Genomic DNA, 20,036 nt, shown 5'->3' with positions numbered 1-20,036 from the left:
AATCACTTTTCCAAACCACGGTTTGGTTCATCCAAACACACCCTAAAGAGAGAAAGATGGGAGACGGAAAAGGAAGAAAGAGTGAGAGAAAGGCAGAGAGAAATCAAAAGAGTGGGCAAGTAGGAAGGACAAGGCAAGATTTGGGAATTATTTAGGTATATAAACTTACTTCTTTTTGTCAAATCTTCTTTATAAGTATTTCCTATATATCTAGAGCTTTATATTTTTAGTTCGCTATAATATTTAGAGAAAATTTTATTGTTTAGGTATGGAGTAAATATAGAGTTTTGACAATATATGACTGTAAAAATTTAAAGATACATTATTAAAAAATTTTAATCAGTTTATATTTGCTCAGTGACTATTTTGAGAATTTTAAATTAAGATTTTAGTTAAAAAATTTGTTATTCAATGACATATAGAATGTTTTTACCGATTAAATTTAAGTTAAATAATTTATTTGAGCTATTTAGTATATTATTGAGATTTTAATTGGTTTAAATATTGAATAAGTTAAATATCTATTTTTGAAATAATTTTTGAAAGCTTAAAAAATTGTAAATTTGCGAATTTTATAGAAAGAAAAATTTATTTATAATTCAAAGGAGTTGTTTAGTTGAGGGAAAAATTTTTTAAATGAAACTATAATAAATAATTAAGATTTTAATATAAAATATTTAGATTTTGGGTAATAAATATATATTTATTTAAGTTATTAGATTTAAATAGTTTTATATAAAAATTTTATTGTCAAAATAATATTGTATCTATTATAAATAGCTAGATTTGTGAGAGTTAATATTTTGTTTAGAGGGTAGTCTTAGAATTTTAGAGTAGTTTTAAGATTAGTTTTAAGTTTTATATTAATAAATATGTATGCATAATTTTGTAGACTCTTGAGAATTTTGGAATAATTTTTGTGTGAAAATTTATAAGTAAAAAGTACTAAGTAACTCTGAAAATTCTTTCTTGTATATGTAAATTGTGTATAATTATATTATGGATTTACTAATTTTTATATTACTGAAATATAATATTATGATTTTTCAAATAAATGTTTTAATATGTTACTTGATTTTGTTAAGATTTATTACTATTAATTACGATCAATATTTAAATATATTGATATCTATGGAATTGGCATGAGTTGTTGTTAAATAGTATAGAAATTTTATTATTATCTTATTTTTAATAATGTACTTGAGGATGTATTTATGATGTAATATTATTTGCATCTAACATATATATTGTTGGGCTAAGAATAGAATGAGATTTGTATGGATATGAATTACCACGTGGTATGTCATCATTCGGTGCATAGTGGATGGCACTTGTCAAAGCCCATTTTGCCATGTTTTTTTTTTTGCCGGGAATTTATTGGAACTATGAGAGATGTGATGCCTCCTTATGTTTCTTTCCAAAGGAGGAGAGCTATAGTCTGAGCTTAAATTCTATATCTTTGGCCAGATATATCTCTAGTATTGGTGAGCTTGGAATAATTCAGTAAAATGAATTAGTTCCTATCGGACTATGTGTTAGCCTATGACTCCAATCAACAATATAAGAGTGGACAGTGATATAAGCGAGGTAGCATACTATATTATTTTTGGATATATTAGAAAAATGATATTTGTATATTGTTGAATCAAAAATAAAATTAAGTTGAATGTATCAAATCCGTGATTTTCACACACACACACATAAACAGATTTTTTTTATTTATCATATATGGTTTGCTTGTATAGATTAGAATTTCAGTAGTTACTAAGACGTTTGATCTCATCCCTTATTTTAACATTTTTCAAGTGAAGGATCTAGTAGGAATCAAGAGAAGGCACTCATGGAGTGAGCCGTGAAAGCTTCTGTGCTCCTCGAGCATATGCTATGTTATATTTTTAATTGCCATGATTATAAGACTTTAATGGTTTATTTTGTTATGTTTAAAAAATATCACCTTTAAATTAAAACATTAAATGATTTCTTAAATTTAAATTGATTCAATTACTTTGGCTTCAATGTCGGGATTGGTTTCTCATGAAAATCATTATTAGGCCACCATGGCCTTTTTATTTCTTTGTTGTTCTTGTGGCAACAAGGTTCTTGGCATAACTATGCCATATGAAAATCAGTTTCTCTTTGATTTTATCGTCTTGTTAGTTGTTACTTTTTTTATAGGGAACAAGCATCCTATGGTTATGATGAGAAGGGTTAACAAAACCCCACGCCAGAAAGCCTTACATTGAAATCCCTACGTATATTCCTAAATTACTCTAGCGCTCTTAGAACCCTCACCTTAGTGTAATAGGTACTATTTCTAGTTTTTAATATAAATACTAGTTGACTAATTTGAATATTTTAAAAGAATTAGTTAAATTAGTTATTTGTAATAAATATATGTTCTTTTTTCAAAAAAAAAATCATTATTAATCAAGTGTATTAGTTAGGACTACTATTATTATAAAGACTACTTTGAGAAAAAATAAATAAATATAAGAGATAAAGTATATTGAAGTCTTATATTTAGGATCAAAATAAAAGTCAAATAAATTTTTATATTAAGGACCAGATATAATATATTGTTAATGATATATTACACGGTCATCCATTCTGCTCTCAACTAGGGCACATTACTTGAACTGAGTTTAAAAGAAACATTAAAGTGCTTTTGAAACATGAATAGCTTGATTTGGAGAATAGCTTCTAAAGAATAGATTCCGGGGAGAATAGATTTTGTGAAAAAGTGATTTTGAGAAGTGAGAGTGTTTAGATAGTTGTTATCAGAAGCACTTTTTATATATACAAATTACTAAAAAAGGTAAATTAATATTATAATTACATAAAAAACAGATTTTATGATATATTTTAATTTGAAGGAATAAAATTGTTAATAATATATTTTTTATCAACATAACTAATAATACATAAGATAATATACTTAATAAATAATTAATATGTGTATATATATTTATAAGATATAAAATTAAATATGTTTATAAAAAAATAATTGAGAGATGTTAAAGTCATATTATTGTTGAGATCTACTCTCAAGCTCTCCCTCATACTGCGTCTGAAACAATGAGAAAGAAATGAATAATTGGGAAAGGTATATCCGTCTGGGCAAAAAAAAAAAAAAAGACACATATCTCGTAGGCTCTCACACTCTTCCCTGTTTTTTTCCAAAAATAAAATTTTTTGCTTCTGCCAAAACCATAGTTTCTGCGCCAAAACTATGGTTTTGGTTTTTTTTTTTAAATGGTGTTTGGGTGATTTTTCTCAAATCATGGTTTGGGTCATCACCGAAACACCTTCGAAATCTATATGATTTTATGAAGCTTTCTGCTGTTACTGTGTGAGATGAATGAGATAATATGAGGAAAATAACTTCTTAAAAGTAATGGATTGGATTGTGTTAATATTTAAGTTTTTGTTTCTCTTAACTGATGGCAGAGTGGGATTTATATAGAGGTTCGGAGTCATCACATGACAAAATCCTAATAGTAACTATCATTATGACGAGTAGGGGTCATAATGACTTTTTAGCCTAATAATGACACAATTGTCATGATGATTGGCTATCCTAATAATGTCACTACTTTAATAAAAGCTGTTAGCTGAACCGGACCAAACTAACATAGTTTGATATCCAAGGCTTTAATTCAGGTAAGACCACTCATTATCAACTCATGAACGGGCCACATTAGGACTTCCAGTTTTGAATACCAGATCTAGGATAACTGGAAAGATTATTAATATTAGTCTATCAAATTAGAAAACTGTGGTCTCTCCCATTTCTGTGTGCGCGCAAATTGCAGATTGCAGAAGAAAAATAAGAATCTTGGTGCCCTCATGACTAAGAAATGGAATTCGACTTCTGGAAGCATGGTCTCCATAGAGGCTTCGTGTTTGACAAATGACAATGAACTTTCGAAGATGTACCCGTTATAATTTTATATAATAAAATTAATTAATGAATTCGGCTCAAATTAATTATTAATTAGTTCTTTTCAAAACGACTCTACATAAAAATAATTAATTAGAGGGGTTGTGTACAGTGTATTTTTTGGGTGGTCAAAAGTGTACAGTGTAGTTAATTAGAGGCAATAATTACTGTGGGAAGTGATGGACCTTCCCGAGGAAATTGGGGTAATCTACCAATGAAAAGTGATCGCCCTTTGATCTGATCATCCATCAGGGAAACCGTTGGTCTACCCAATTTTCTTTCTTTATCATCCTTCTATTTTCGTTACTCTTCCTGCCACCGGTATGCCTAATCCACAATACTTAATTTCTCAATCACGATCGTATGTCTCGCTGTAGTTTTTGCTCAGTTTGTGCTGATTTACATTTCACTGCAGTGTAGGGCAAGCCTTCCAATTTGGTGCTTTCATTGTCCTCCCATGGCGGAACACAGCCGCTCAGAGGATCTTGACGCGGCCATTAACCAGCGTGATATGAACGCTCGATTAGAGAGGTTGGAGTCTTCTCTTGATGGAATCACTCGTGCCATCGGAGTCTCCGGTTCCGATTCCGACGCTCAACAGGTAATTTCATTGTTTATTTGCTGCGTTTTACTTCTCAGTGTTGCGCAAACAGGGCACAACATAAATATTAAGATTAAGAATAAGAAGAAAAGAGGCTACTGAGTTGTGGTCCTGTAAATATTCATCTTGTTTCAACTATTAGGTGGCGATTTGATATACAGGTGCTGTTCTCTGGTGAACCGATGTGACAGCGACCGTGCTCATCGTTTCAACTTGTCTAAATTTGATTCGAAAGATCTGTATTTAAAATTTGTAATCTATAATTTTTAATAATAAATTTATTTTTTTAAGAAATGTTAGTTATAAAAATTATTTCAAATATAATCTGATTTTTGATGAGCATGGAACGAGTTTCCGGAATATCAACCTCTGGTTATTTAAATTTTGTTAAATTTGTTGTTGTTGTTGTTGTTGTTATTATTATTCATTAGCAGCTTTTCTGTGATAATTTCAATTTTTCAAAGAAATGATTATCTTCAAATTGCTTGTCTATATTTTCAAAAGTGAAAAAAATGTATAAGAATAGAATAAAAAATTAAATCTAAACTTTTTATTTTTTATACCACTATTGACCTTCTCAATTTGTATCTTTGATTGGGATGACTGTTTCAATATTCTCATCCAAAGATCATGTCTGTTTCATGGCCCAAAAAGATCGCTTCTGTTTTAAAACGATCTAACCGTCAAAGTCCTGTTGGACTGGGGTTCAAACTCATTGGGCCTAAAGCCCATTGGGGCATCACACTTTTCTTCAAATTAATTTCCGATTCATATTGTTATTTTGTTGCCATTTTATTGCTTTTTATTAGAAATTGTACTTCTTGGATCAAGAGGACAAGGTGAACAACTTGTACCATTAGTTTGCTGATTGTTGTCAATGTCTTTCAATGATCTTTCTGCCTCTTTTCTGTCTGGACTCTCAATGAAACAGTGTATTTCATGAGAAGTGTCTTGTAAACCGTTGGATTCAAAACTAAGCTTTAGTTTTAGTTCTTCTCTATCTTTTTGACTGTTTTTGTTGCTATATTTTGGAAAATTTGAGCTTATTTTGTGCAGTGGATTATTGCAGCAGAGGTTGAGGAAAGAAAAGGGAGCAAAAGACCATGAAAAGAAAGAAGAGGCTTACCTTTACGCCATTATAATGGTGATCAGTTCCTTATCTCAATTACACTGCTCCTTTTACTTTACCAGAATTCTCGGTGTTGCTAAATCAATTGTATTACTGGTTCTGAGTAATGCTTCTTATAGGCGGCATGACATGAAGATCCTACACAGCAGATAGGAAGATATGTATATTTTGATCTTGTAGACCATAGCAAAGTGAAACGCTTTCGAGTGAAAAAGCAGACGCTTTTTAACCATTTCAAGGTACAACAATCTACCATCCTTTTACTCTTCTGCAAGAACCGTCTAACTTGGCACAGTGTGTTAACTTATTTTGTTTCTTCTATAACATGCTTTCGCTAACAGCTTAGTCTGGTCTTGCGTGGTTATATTTTTTTCCCAAGACTGCTGCATTCCTTAAAGAAAATTGAATAGTGAAAAATGTTAGCACACTGCATAGCGATCAAATTGCAGTACAAATTGTTAATTGCAAGTGTTTGCACCGTAATCATAATTTCGTTGAGGCCCAAGCCCTAAGTGATTTTAAATGGTTGACCTTAGTGTTCTGCATAGCGATCAAATTGCAGTACATATATGTGTATCTTCGTGTTCATGACTGATAAACCTTTCACTTAGATTCGTATAAGAAGTAACCAATACTGATGCAGCATCAAATAGGTAAGTTTTAATGTGTAGAACAATTTAAAGCAGAAATGGTTTTAGATTGTTGATAATAATTAATAGTATCAATCTCTTCTCTCAGAAATTTTTTGGATCTGAACATTATAAATTCAATCATTGACAAGTATTCAAAGCCGTTATAAATGGAGTTTTGAAATGTTTAGACTGATTTTGATGTTTCCTAAAACAAGTTTTACTTTAAAAAGAAAAAAAAAAACACTTTACAAAGTGATGGTTTATGTGGCAGCTATGCTGGACATCTCTGTTTATCTTTGTGTTCATGGCAGATAAATCTGCATCACTTATCTTGAATCTTATGGGAATTAACAATATCATAGTTGCATCAAATGGGGAGTTTCAATGCATACAACAGTTTAAAGCCGGAATGCTTTTATAATGTTGATGATAGTCTATTGTAGTAGCTAACTTTTTTTTTTTTAAGATTTTTTTTGTATGAGCATTTTAGTGCTAAATTTATGTGAGTGATGATTGCTCAAGTTCTTATGATTCTGTGGTTGAATTGTTTTCTGTAATTGTTTATTATTTGTAAAATGCAGGCTGGGGTTGCAAGAGAGTTTGGCGTCCCACTGCAATTTCTACGCTTTCGGCTTTGGGCAAGGCGTCCAAACCATACTTACCGTCCTTATAGGCCGGTGACACCACTTAAGGAAACCCAATCTGTAAAATTTCCAGCTTGAGCCTTTTTTTTTTTTTGAAAGTTGTTTACCCTTCATTTCCTTACTTCCGTTTGGCGTTAGCTATAACAACCCTCATATTTATTTATTTCTCTAACTACTGCTGAGTTTCTTGGTTTAAGCAATATGGGAGTAGCCTTTTTATTTTTATTTTTTTAAAAAGTGATTTTTTTTTTAATTGAAGCGTAGTTTTTTACACAATCATTGTCATTAAATGTCATTAGTGTATCAGCTACAAGGATGTTAGGCATTTCCGTCTCGCTGGTAGGCGTAACAAAGACCTCCAAATGATGAGCTATAGAGATGTTAGGCATTTCTAATTAGTTGGCAAGTGTAACAACAACGTCAAAATTATAAGTTGTAGGAGTGTTAGGCATCAACAGTCAAGGTACCTATTAATCCTACCCATATTAGATTCCAACTTGTTATACTCGAAAACAAAAGCTGGGTGCTCCGTGTTTAAGTGGAATCACAAGAAACTTTGACAACTAATCCTCTTTTAGGGTAGGTTTCTCATCAAAATATTGTTGAGGTGCCACTTGTGGGAGGTGGTGCACAACATATTCTTTGAGCACATCAGTGGTTCGTGATCTGTTTAAAGCCCTCTGGTGGGTATAGGATTCAGGAAGTATGATAGCTTGATATGGCTGTCAAATCACCTAAGGAAAAAAAAAATTTAAATGATTTTTTAGGGCATTTGAAAAATATTAATGGCAAGTTTCAGAGGACAAGAATGTAGATGTTATTAGGATCCGACTCTGAAAAGAGCTCTAGTAACTCTTCCACAGTCGGACAATGTTTACCATAAAAAATTAAGACTGTTTTATTTTCATCACCTATTCTAGCATGAGTAGAAAGGATTATAAATACAAATGTTACAAGTTATCAAAGAAAAATGGGACCACTAGTATGGGTGATGACAAATATCTACAAAATAAAAAAACAAAATAAATATTCAAATTCAAAAAATTTATGAAAATAAATAAATCCCTTTTTAAAAACATAAAAATTAAAAAAGACATTAAAGAGATGGTCAATAACTCAAACACACAACCAAATAGGTTAGTGTTTACTATTTTGCATGCTTTTAAGTTTGGGTGAAGATTTATCTAGCTCGCAGTTCCCCAAGCATAATATTTTATTTGCTTTATCCCCCTAATAAGATTGATAAAGTTCTTGTGAACTTTGTATTTCCCCGCTTCCTAGGAGATCATGCTTCCTATGCCAAGTAGGGTTGTTGCTCGGCTTATATGATTCATCGTCTCCTCATCAGCATTCTCAGCAATACCATTAATAAAATTTATCAAACCTTGGATGCTAACAAAATAACCTTCCAAGGGAATTCCGATAAGTCTTATAACATCCTAGGCTTATAGAACTGGGGCTATTGGCTCAAAAACAATTGGCTTACCATAAATTTGTGAACCAGTTATCATTAACACATCTTTGAGGCCAAAATATAATTTATTTTTGCCAATTTGGAAGGTCTCGTTTTTAACATTATATGCCTCTATCAATGCAACAAGGAGTGATTTAATATGAGTCATCTTTATTTTGTGTTTAAAGATGGGCTCAAATCTGGACTCTTGCAACTTTTCTTTGATTTTTGGGTTGTGGTCAACTTTATGATATTAAAAAACTAGCTCCCTAGGGGTTATCCAACTACCATCATCTAGAAATTAAAATTGTTGTTATTGTTGAATTAACAATTTCAATTTTTAGGTGATGGTAGTTGGATAACTTCCAGAGAGTTAGGTTTTCAATATCATAAAATCAACCTCAATCCAAAAATTAAAGAAAAGTTGCAAGGGTTCGAATTTGAGCACATCTTTTAACACAAAATGATGATCACTCATATTAAATTTCTCATTGCTGCATTGGTAGACGCATATGATGTTGAAATCGAGGTCTTCTAGATTGGCCAAAATAAAATATATTTTGGCCTCGAAGACATGTTAATGATAACTAGTTCACAAATTGATTGTTAATCAGTTGTTTTTTAGCTGATGGCCCCAGTTCTACAAGCGGTGGATGTTGTGGGACTTGTTGGGGTTCCTTTGGAGGGTTATTTTGTTAGCATCCAAGGTTTGATTAATTCTATCAATGATATTACTGAGGATGCTGATGAGGAGGTTGTGGATTGTGCAATTCGAGCAATAGCCCTTCTTGATATAGGAAGCATGATCTTCTAGAAAGCCGGAAAATGTGAAGTTCATAAGAATTTTATCAATCTTCTTAGAGAGGTAGAGCAAAAAAAAATCTTATGCTTGTAAAGCTGCAAGCTGGGTAAATCTTCACTCAAGCTTAAAAGCATGCAAAGTAGATAAACAAACTAACTTGTTTGGTTGTGTGTTTGGGTTATTGGCAATCTCTTTAATATCTTTTTTAATTTTTATATTTCTAAAGAGGTATTTATTTGTTTTTATAAATACTTTGAATTTTGAATTTTGAATGATTACTTTGTTCCCTTTTTTTTGTAGATATTTGTCATCACCCTCATACTAAAAGTGGTCCTAGTTTACTTTCATAACTTGCAGCATTTGGATGTATGATCCTTTTCGCTCATGTTAGAATGGGTGGTAAACATAGGAAGGTTTTAATTTTTTGATGTTAAACGATGTCTGATTGTGGAAGAGTTATTGAAACTCTTTTCAGAGTTGGATCCTAGTGAGGTAACATTTACGTTCTTGTCTCTTGAAACTTGGCACTAGAATTTTTCAAAAGCACTGAAAAATTATTTACAATTTTTTTTTTCTTAAGTGATTTGGCAGCTATATCAAGCTATTGTGCTCCCTCAACATTATACCCACCAAAGGGTTTTAAGCAGATTCTGGGCTATTGCTGTGCTCAAAGAATACGTTGTGCACCACATCCCACAAATGGCACTTCAACAATATTTTGATGGGAAACTTGCCATAGAAGAGGAATAGTTGTCGAAGCTTCATGTGGTCCTATTTAAGCGCGAAGCAGCCAGCCCCTTTGTTATGTTTACGAGTATAACATGTTGGAACCAAAGGTGGGTAAGATTAGTAAGTACTTAACTGGTGATACCTAACACCCCTACAACTTATAATTTGGAGGCTGTTGCTACACTCGCTAACCAATCAGAGATGCCTAGCATCCCTGTAACTCATCATTTGGTGGTGATGTGAATGATGGGGATGATCAAAATTCGCCAAGAGTTTTAAGAAGACTCGAGAAGACAAATCCATGGTTCAAAGATTATGTAGTGGCGTCTATAGTCGGGTCTCCTAAGTGTTGAAGGAAGGTGAGCTAAGAATCAAGATTTTTTATTTCTTATTTATCAAATTTTTCTGACATGAAATTTTGATTAGATTAGGTAAAACTAGACGAGAAATATGTGGGGCTGGTGTTTCGCTAGAGTGATGAGTGGTTACTAACCTCTCTTTTCTTGCTTCCTTTTTTTTTTTTTTTTTTTGTAATAGTTATTGCTGTTTGTTTATTATGAAAAAATTACCATACTATACACTTGTATTGATTATATACTAGTAACTTATGCATCATAGATATTTGCTACTTGGTTTTATGTACCTACAAATGTCTACATCATATCTGTAATATTTTTCGCTTGCCATTATGAAATGCATCTCTTATCTTTCTAACCTTTTGTTTTGCATCTTCATTGATGATCTTCCTGGGTTAAATGCAGAAAGGTATATCACTTTTTAACAGAAAACGTTCCAAGGGTTTTGATTTTTTGACCGGCAACAAAAAAATTGTAGTTCTCCAAAAGAAGTGCCTTTTTTACCTCAAGAACACTGCTTTCCTTGATCAAACCAAGATTGGTGACTATATGGGGGAAAGAGACGAATTGTCTCTCAAAGTTGTGCATGCTTATGTTGACTGCTTTAATTTCAAAGGCATGGATTTTGGTGAAGCCATAAGGTTTTTTCTTTGGGGCTTCAGGCTGCTTGGTGAGGCACAGAAGAATATTGATTGCTTCATGGACAAGTTTGCTAAGCGTTATTGTAAATGCAATCTAAGTTCTTTTAGTAGTGCAGATACTTCATATGTCTTGGCTTACTCTGTGATAATGCTCAATACAGATGCTCATAATAGCATGGTGAAAGATAAGGTTTGAGTGCTTGGTCTTTTCTAATTTTTCTAGCCTATAGTTGAACATCAGCTCTCTTAATATATAATTTTAAATCGTTAGGTCCATTCTAAGCATGTTCCATTCCTTTTAGTACTGATTGAACCTTGAGTATTTCATGCTAGTAGTGATTGGATTGAGTTGAAGGGGCTCAACACCTTGTAATAAGGTTGTAGGTTTGAACCTTGTAGATAAAAAATCATGTTGGGAGAGTTACTCCTATTTGTGTCTAACAATGCTTGAATTTAACTTTAATATAGCATGGTATTAAAACTTGGACCAACTTGGCCGGTCATATCGACAACCCAATCACTTGGTTAGTCTAGTCAATCAATCAACCCAGGATCAATCTGGGGTAACCCGACAGATTGGGTAGGTCAAAGAGGTTGCATATTATATATATATATATTTTCTCCCCTCCTAATCCTTAAAAGTTAAAAGATATAGTTTTGAGATGTGAAGAACTAAAAGAAAAAATAATACATTTCTAGCTCCTTTCTGTGTTAGGCTCATGCGTGCCCTAAGCCCCAAAGTCGTCATGATGAAAATTCATAGATTGATATGCTGCAATTTTGATGTATTAATAAGGCAAAATGTCATTACAGCTTATGATTTTTTCCGTTAGTGCTAGAAATCATATTCAAATATTAATATTTTTGTATATTTTAGTTAAATTATATTATTTTAATCATGACTAGTTTGAATATGGTTCGACCTCTATTTCTTGAACTATTTTCTCGATCGATTCAATGACCAGTTTGGTTTTTATACTGTTGGGTACCATATAATCATACTGATATATAATATTTTTATCCATGGGAACATCTTATAATGCCAACATAAGTTTTACTTGAAAAATGTCATTTGATATTTCTCGTTTTTTTCCCCTTTTCATGGGTGGCAATAATGCTCAATTAGTTGATATATGTTCAAGAAAGTCATTGTGAATTTGTAAATGACAATGTTTTATTATCATTATTTCTAATATATAACTCAGCGAATTCAGAATATCTTATTTTCTGATTATGTTGAATGTGCGTTTGACATGGGTTTTTGGGTTACATTGTTGATGACCTTCCAGATGACAAAGGCTGATTTTATTCAAAACAATTGGGGAATAGATGATGGAAAGGATCTGCCTGAAGAGTATCTCGGGGCCCTGTATGATCAAATTTTTAAAGGCTAAATCAAGATGAATGGTGATTTTTCTGCACCTCAGAGCAAACATGCAAATAGCTTTAATAGATTGCTGGGTTTGGATGGTTTACTCAATCTTATGAATTGGCAGCAGAATGAGGATAAAGTATTCGCTGCTAACGGCCTTCTCATTCGTCACATTGAGGAGCAGTTTAAGTCAGGAAAATCAGAGTAAGCTAAAATATTGGCCCATTTTGGGGATGATTTTGTGGAAATGTACTCTCTTACAAAGCTAATCATACTAATTCTTTCTTTTTAGTGTTTATGCTGTTATTTCATGTGTGGGGATTTTCTATTTGATTATGCTACCTTGGCTGCTTTCGATAATATCTGTCACATTCAAACAAATATTTTAGCGTGTGAAGTCTCTACATTTAGTATATGCTACCTATTTGTGGGGATTCCAATTTTACCTTTTGTTGCAGATCTGTTTATCATGCTGTCACAGATCTGACAGTATTGAGGTTTATGGTGGAACTCTGCTGGGGTCCCACGTTGGCTGGTCTCAGTGTAACCCTTGACCAGAGTGATGACAGGATAGCAACTTCTGAATGCTTGCAGTGATTTCGACATACTGTGCATGTTACAGCCGTGATGGCTATACAAATTACAAACTCAGAGGGCTGCTTTCGTTACATCTATTGCCAAGTTTACATATCTGCATTGTGCTGCAGATATTAAAGTACGAATACAACAGAAACTTCAAGTTCCTGATGAGAAGTTTGCCAATGTACGTTTCTTCTACCCATGAATCCCAGGCTTCTGAATAAAAATTGGTTGCAATGTTGTGTGTTTTACTGGCAAAAAATGGAATATCATGTTCGATGTTACTAAACCTTTTATGTTTATTATTATATTCTTGTGGCTAGTGGAAGTTTGCAGTTCTTTCACTTGGGCAACCTGAGTACCTTCAGTACTCAAACATCGTGTCCAGTCGATTTCAGGTACATCCATTGAACCTCAATTAAATTTCTATACTTGTTGGAGTTGAGTCATACCATTATTTCATTTTGTTAACTTGCATTTATATTTACATTTTTTGATGTAAAAAATTCTTTCTTATGATAAAGAAGGGATGTTTATAGTGCTTGGGAGGAATATCTTGGCTTAGAGCATGCTGATAACGCTCCTTGAAGGGATGTTTATAGTGCTTGGGACCGTGTTCTTTAGTAGGGAACCTTACCGGAAAGTGTAGGTGATTGGTTGCATCTTAAAATATAGATATCACTAGATGCTCAAAATTTGACGTTTGTTTTCAGAGTATATGATGAAAGTTTGGAAAGTATGGTACAGTGCTTCTTAGTTATCTTTCTTAAGTATGAGGTTGTGAGTTCAAACTCTATAAAAAAATATAATGGCTATGTGAATTATAACAAAAAAAAAAAAATGGGATGTATGGCGCATACAGTTGTGACCTATTTGAGATTCAGAGTGTGTTTGGGTGACACCCCAAACCATGGTTTAGGGACTCAAACCATGGTTTTGACCCAAAATCATGGTTTCAGAGCCAAAACCATGGTTTTAACCCAAAACCATGGTTTTGGAAAAAGCAAAAAATTTTGTTTTTGGAGAAAAAAGGAGGGTGTGAGAGCCTATAGAATATATATCTTGTTATTTTTTTTATAACCATATTTTTTATAAACATATTTAATATTATATTTTATAAATATATATACATATTAATTATTTATTAATTATATTATCTTATGTATTATTAATTATGTTGGTAAAAAAATATATTATTAACAATTTTATTCCTTCAAATTAAAATATATCATAAAATCTATTTTTTCTGTAATTATCATATTAACTTATGTCTTTTTTTTAGTAATTTGTATATATAAAAAGTGCTTCTGATAACAACTATCCAAACACTCTCACTTCTCAGAATCACTTTTTTAGAAAATCTATTCTTCACAGAATCTATTCTCCCTAGAATCTATTTTTCAGAATCACTTTTCTAAACCACGGTTTGGTTTCATCCAAACACACCCTCAAACTGCCTTCAACTAGTTTTGCAACAACATAGCCTTAAACAAGTTTTATCCGCCAAGAATTTATAACACGCAAGCCATTAGTGCCATGCTTCAATGGAAGTTATGGAGAATGTTGCCTTCATTAGAATTGAGACGAGACACCAATTGTTTTGCAAGCTGAGCAAAATGTAAATCCTGAGTTTAATGGGCTAACAGTAAATATTGGCTGAGAAGGAAGTCATCAAGTCAAAACCTTTTGAAGCATAAGGAAATGGGAGTTACATGTTTTTTTTTTTGGTACACGCCCCGGTCAACCCCTTGAGGATTGCATATGCACCCTGCGTTTCGAAAAGATAGAACCCGTGACTATTGGTTAAAGTGAAACAATTCCTACTAGTTAATCCAAGCACTCAGTGATAATGGGAGTTATGTTATTAAGTGCATATCTTAAATTGAGACCATGGAAGATTTGATTAGATCCCTTCTTATTAATGATTGATATCTGATTTTTCATTTTTATGAAATTTTTCTCTCTCTCTTTGTATTTTTATTTTTAATTTTTGACCTATTGATGAAAAATGTTTCTACGAAACTTTTCAAAAATTCACTAATTTTAAGCAATTTGTCTTTTCTACTTTTCATCTCTAAGTGAACAAATATCTCAACTGATTTCATTCATCATATTTAAGCAGCAACATTCCTATTTAAAAGAAAATCATAAATATCTCGTGTTAACGAAGTTTTAGGCATAACATAACTATTATGCCATATGAAGATCAGTTAAACTTTGATTTCATCCTGATACTTGTGAACTTTTTATAGGAAGTAAGCATCCTAAGTCATGATGAGAGGGGTTAACAAAACTCCATACCGGAAAGCATGCATTGAAATCCCTGCTTCTATTCCTAAGTTACTGTGGCCAGTTAGAACCCTTGCCTTCATGTAATAATATGCTTTCGAGTAGGACACAATAATTGAACTGAGTTTGATAATGTTAAGGTGTTTTTTAAATATGAAATTAGGACCGGTTGCAGGTTGCCTGTGGTGGGCCGCAAGTTACACGGTACGGGCTCAAAAGGCCCGTTTTCTGACGGGTTGGTATTTTGCCAACCCTAACCCACTAAGGTGGATTAGCGGGCCAACCTACCAACCCACTAGAATTTTTTTTTCCTTGCTTATTTATTTATTTGTTTATTTTAAATTTTAAATGTTAGTAGTTACATATAATCAAAAATAAAAACACTAAAAATAATATAAAATATTACAAACATCCAAATAAAAATTACAATACAATAAAATACAAATAGTATATGATTGTCCAATTTCCCAACATGATAATGCAGTTCGCATATTTTTTTCCGATGAAACTAATGAGCAACACTAAATAACTCTCTTTACCTAGTTATTTCTAATGGCAATGAAGTTTGAAGTGAAAGTCTGCTTTACTTTTGCTTTCATTATTTATTTTTTTAAAAAAAAAATAGGTGGGCCAACTCGTCGCGGGTTCAGGTTATGACGGTGCGAGTTATATTTTTTAAGGTAGTGGCGGGTTGGCTTTTGGCCAACCCTAACCTGTCATTTTTTGCGAGTTAGACTCGCAGGTTCAACCCATATTACCGGCTCTACATGGAATCTATATGTGCTACTTTTATAAAGAATAAAGTGTATTTGGATTAGCGATAGCAAAATTGACTTTTATTCCAACTGACTTTTACAAACTTAAGTCAAGGTAAAAATCAGTTACTGTAATGTGATTTACATTTAAATTGATACTTATAAGAAGTTAGTTAAAAAAGTTAACACTTGTTTGGATGATTAATAGAAGAGTAAGTTTACATGTAAAATAAATAAAAAGACATAGATTTTATTGAAGGGTAGTGTTTTATATCATATGATTTTAATGTGATAATTGTTAAAAAATCATTAAAATTATAATCATAAAATAAAAATATTTGTTAGTGAGAATTAAAGGGTTTGTATATAAAATTGATTTGCACAGTACTACTACTCTGTGTTTATAAAAAATTCATTAAGTCTTTATCACCAATTAAATTTTTAATGAAGACTAATTAATTTGCACAGTACTACTACTATGTGTTTATAAGAAATTCATTAAGTCTTTATCACCAATTAAATTTTTAGTGAAGACTTTTTTTTCCAATTTTCTTTAAGTTTATTATTTAATTTTTTTTCCTTTGGATACTTTTATAAACATGCTTTTTTGGTTCTATTTATAAGACCATACTTTTTTGTTCTATTTATAAGACAATTTCAGCTTGTTTAATACAAATTAAAAAAAACTCTATAATAAATGAAGGACAAAATTGTATATTCATGCCAAAAATTAATAAAGTGATTTATAAATAGAATTAAAAAAATCTTCTTTTTCTACCTTATAAATAAGATTATAGAAGTACATAATTATTTAGTATTTTTGGAGTAATTTTTATTTTTATTAAAGTAAAGTAGGGCTCATTTTAATACACTTATATCTCATCTCATGGTCATCCTTTTTCTCTCTTTAGGGTGACTTTTTTCTAAAAGCTACAAATTTTGACTTTTGCTTTAACCTAACTTTTTTTTAAAAGCCCATTTGCTCAGAAGTTAATTCAAACAATATCTTACCCTTAATAAGTCACTAACTGAAGTTTCACTCTAGTTAATGCGCATTTTCTCTTCCGAACAGCATTCTAAACATGTCCTTATTGTTGGGGACTTCGCTTAGGATTTGCCTGTGATGTATGCTTTTAAAAAGATATCAATTTTTCTCTGTTCTTATATGGTTGATCCTGTCCATGCCTATGTGTTTATAGGTCTTTTCCCTAATGGAAAAGATTCATTAATGATCAATATTGGAAATTACGAGCAGAGAAGGGGGATTGGCTGTTTTAATGATGAGGAAAATAATTTCTTAAAAATAATGGATCAGATTGTGTTAATATTTGAGCTTTTGATTCTTTTTAATGAATCTTCCCATTTCTGTTTGTGTTCAAATTGTGGACTGCCAGAGAAAATAAATAATCTCGGTCCTCATCACTAAGAAATGGAATTCCACTTCTTGAAGCATCATGTAAATTATGGCTTTATGTTTGACAATGAACTTTAGAGGATGTAACGTGTTATAAAGTATTACTCAATACTCCTTTAGTAATATTGTTACTAATAATTTTACATAAATTAATGAATTTTGTTTAAATTAATTAATTCTTTTAAAATTTCAAAATTACTCTATATGGAATTGATTAATTATAGGAGGCTGTGTAGTTTATTAGAGCCAGGAATTTGGGTTAATCTCTCAATCAGATGTTTGATTTGCCAAAGTCCGAGAAAATGGGATGTAGGGAATGCCTCTCATCTTTTCTTTTTTTTTTTTTTTTGACCAGAGGGGAATGCCTCTCATCTGACCATCAAGTATCAATCGAGGGTAACAGTTAGCTTAGCGGGAAATGGATGCGAAATGACAAAATTACCTGCAAGCCTCCTCCCTCATAGGAGCAATAGGAGCAATTTTGTCGCTATCTTTTTTTTTTTTAAATAACAATTTTATCGCTATCTTTTGTTATTGACATATAAACTAAATAATTAATTTGCTAAGATTAAAATAATTATGGTAAAGTACCACCCGTTCTAATGTTATTTGGAAGTTATATCCAATACCTTTATTTTAGTTATAACACATTCAACATCTTAATATTATTTTTCAATTATATCTGTCATTATAATCCTATTTATCGTGTATTTAATATTTAGTAATCTTATTTATAGTACATGTTGAATGCACTATAAATAAGATTAAAGTGCCAGTTGCCACTGAAAAATAATATTAGGATGTTGGTTGCTGTTTTATTTAAGAAATTAGTTAACTTGATTATTTGTAAAAATAATATGTGTTAATTTTTTTAAAATATATTTTTCAATTATTTGCATTAGAAATATCTCTTGATAAAAACCTCTTTAAATGTGTAATCAATAAGAATAGTTTAAGGGAAAAAAACCTATACTTACATCAAGTTCTTTATATCAATTATGTCAAGTTTTAATCAAACATGACTATGTGTCTTATTTTTAAAATAATGTCATTTAATTATAAACCCAAGTAAATAAAACAGGACATATGGTCATATGTGATTTGAAGACTTAACATAATAAATATAAGAAACTTGATCTAAATATTTTTTAAGGAAAAATTGTAAATTTGAGAGATAAAAATAGATTGATACCTTACTATTATTATTTAGGATAAATGTAAACCTTTTAATTAGTTCTTATATTTAGAACCAAACTATTTAAAATATTTATTGCATTATAAAGTGAAAACAGGTTAGATTAGCCTTGCTTTGCCTTACTGACATGGGTTTTGAAATAAAGATATAAAGCCTGATTCTAAATCTAAGCTTATATATAACATTTTCTAAGGCTCAAGTCTAAACCTAAGCATTGTAAAAGATATTACTTCAAATCTTTTTCAAATGTCTATTTAAAATATGGGCTTTTAAATATGTTTAAAATCCTATAACTCTAACGTCACATATAACTATTTAAACCTATAAAAATATTACATATAAATTAAAGGGTGGAGCTTGTGTAAATGATAAGATATGAAACTTTGCATTAAAGCTAAATTAGTAATTTTAAAGATAATTTAAAAAATTCATTTATATTATACTATATAAAATAGTGCATGGTAAAAAATAAATAAATAGATCAGGTCTGTAAGTCTATAAGCTGAGCTTTATTAAAATAGTCCTTAGTTATTTACTTAAATTGGTCTAGAAAATAAGTTTTTTTTTTGTTGCTAAAATATAGGTATCCTCCTATTAGAAGCAATCCTGTTCGAGGCATTGTTGGGCACTAAATGTGGGTACCTCTCCTAGTAGGGATTTAAACTTTAGTTCGTCATGTTGTGAAGGATTAATCTCTTTCGCTAGACCCAAACCCGTTGGTTGGTCTAAAAATAAGTTTGAACCTACTTATTTACTATTCACTAGAGAAACTAGGGCAGACTATAGCCTTAATAAATACTACCTTAGTTCTAAGTATAAGACCTCACTTATAGTTTAAATAAGATCTTATAATTAGGATTGGAAGTAATAAGAGTTTAAACTACTCCAAGAAAAGAGAGGTTAAATTACTTCCCCCATAAGTCTACTATAATGGTCACACCAATACATTACTATTGTATATCAATCATAGTGCATTACAAATTAGAAAATGACAAAAAATAGCTAAAGAAAGTGAGAAAAATGGAAGCAAAAGAAATCCCTCAGAAAAGGCCAGGAGGAAGAGAAGGTCGGAGAGGAGCAGGCGATTCACAAAATTCTTCACACACTTCTCCTGAAAATCTTTCCTCATACTTTTTTTTGGCAAGCATATCATTGATATACTCTTATTAAAAGTAATTCGAGGTACTGTCGAGCATTAAATATGGGTAACTCTTCTACCAAAAATTTGAACCCATCATATTGTAAGGGACTAATCCCTTCCATTAGAATCAATCTCAGTTAGTAAAACCTTTTCTCATATAAGCCATGTTCTTTAAACCTTTTGTCATGCTTTTCGGCCTATTTACTTCATCTATAGCTCATATTTCCTTTTGGCCCATTTCCACATAGCCTAGTATGTTTTTTTTTAGTTAAAGTATATATTTGGTCCTTTAACTTTATATAAAGTTTTAATTTGGTTCTTAACTTTAAAAAGTATACTTTTAGTCTTTTAACATCAAACTTGT

General features: G+C 31.4%; 3 long non-coding RNA genes across 8 annotated transcripts; 2 read left to right on the top strand and 1 right to left on the bottom strand.

Annotated features, from left to right (window-relative positions):
* The first annotated feature begins 4,188 nt into the window (after nucleotides 1-4,188).
* Nucleotides 4,189-5,825, top strand: LOC114717662 (uncharacterized). Its single transcript, XR_003737739.1, has 4 exons — nucleotides 4,189-4,261; nucleotides 4,356-4,541; nucleotides 5,598-5,685; nucleotides 5,790-5,825. It is a non-coding gene; the product is annotated as an uncharacterized LOC114717662 (long non-coding RNA).
* Nucleotides 5,826-9,426: 3,601 nt separating this feature from the next.
* On the top strand, nucleotides 9,427-15,185 carry LOC114717660 (uncharacterized). Of its 6 annotated transcripts, none has more exons than XR_003737737.1 (7): nucleotides 9,427-10,289; nucleotides 10,692-10,956; nucleotides 11,044-11,117; nucleotides 12,217-12,503; nucleotides 12,758-13,062; nucleotides 13,202-13,276; nucleotides 13,403-13,677. It is a non-coding gene; the product is annotated as an uncharacterized LOC114717660 (long non-coding RNA). The 6 variants fall into 6 exon arrangements; XR_003737734.1 differs by having other exon boundaries at nucleotides 10,692-11,117; nucleotides 12,217-12,334; nucleotides 12,427-12,503; XR_003737736.1 differs by lacking the exon at nucleotides 13,403-13,677 and adding an exon at nucleotides 15,131-15,185 and having other exon boundaries at nucleotides 10,692-11,117.
* Nucleotides 10,791-11,514, bottom strand: LOC114717663 (uncharacterized). The gene is made up of 2 exons (XR_003737740.1): nucleotides 11,410-11,514; nucleotides 10,791-11,364 (listed from the first exon to the last, which is right to left on the bottom strand). It is a non-coding gene; the product is annotated as an uncharacterized LOC114717663 (long non-coding RNA).
* Nucleotides 15,186-20,036: the final 4,851 nt, after the last annotated feature.

The sequence above is a fragment of the Neltuma alba genome, unplaced genomic scaffold, assembly GCF_004799145.2.
Source record: "Neltuma alba isolate B1F8T4 unplaced genomic scaffold, ASM479914v2 tig00011762_pilon, whole genome shotgun sequence".
Classification (NCBI taxonomy): Eukaryota; Viridiplantae; Streptophyta; class Magnoliopsida; order Fabales; family Fabaceae; genus Neltuma; species Neltuma alba.
The sequence above is the reverse complement of the archived record's forward strand: the minus strand, read 5'-3'. Positions and strand labels throughout refer to the sequence as shown.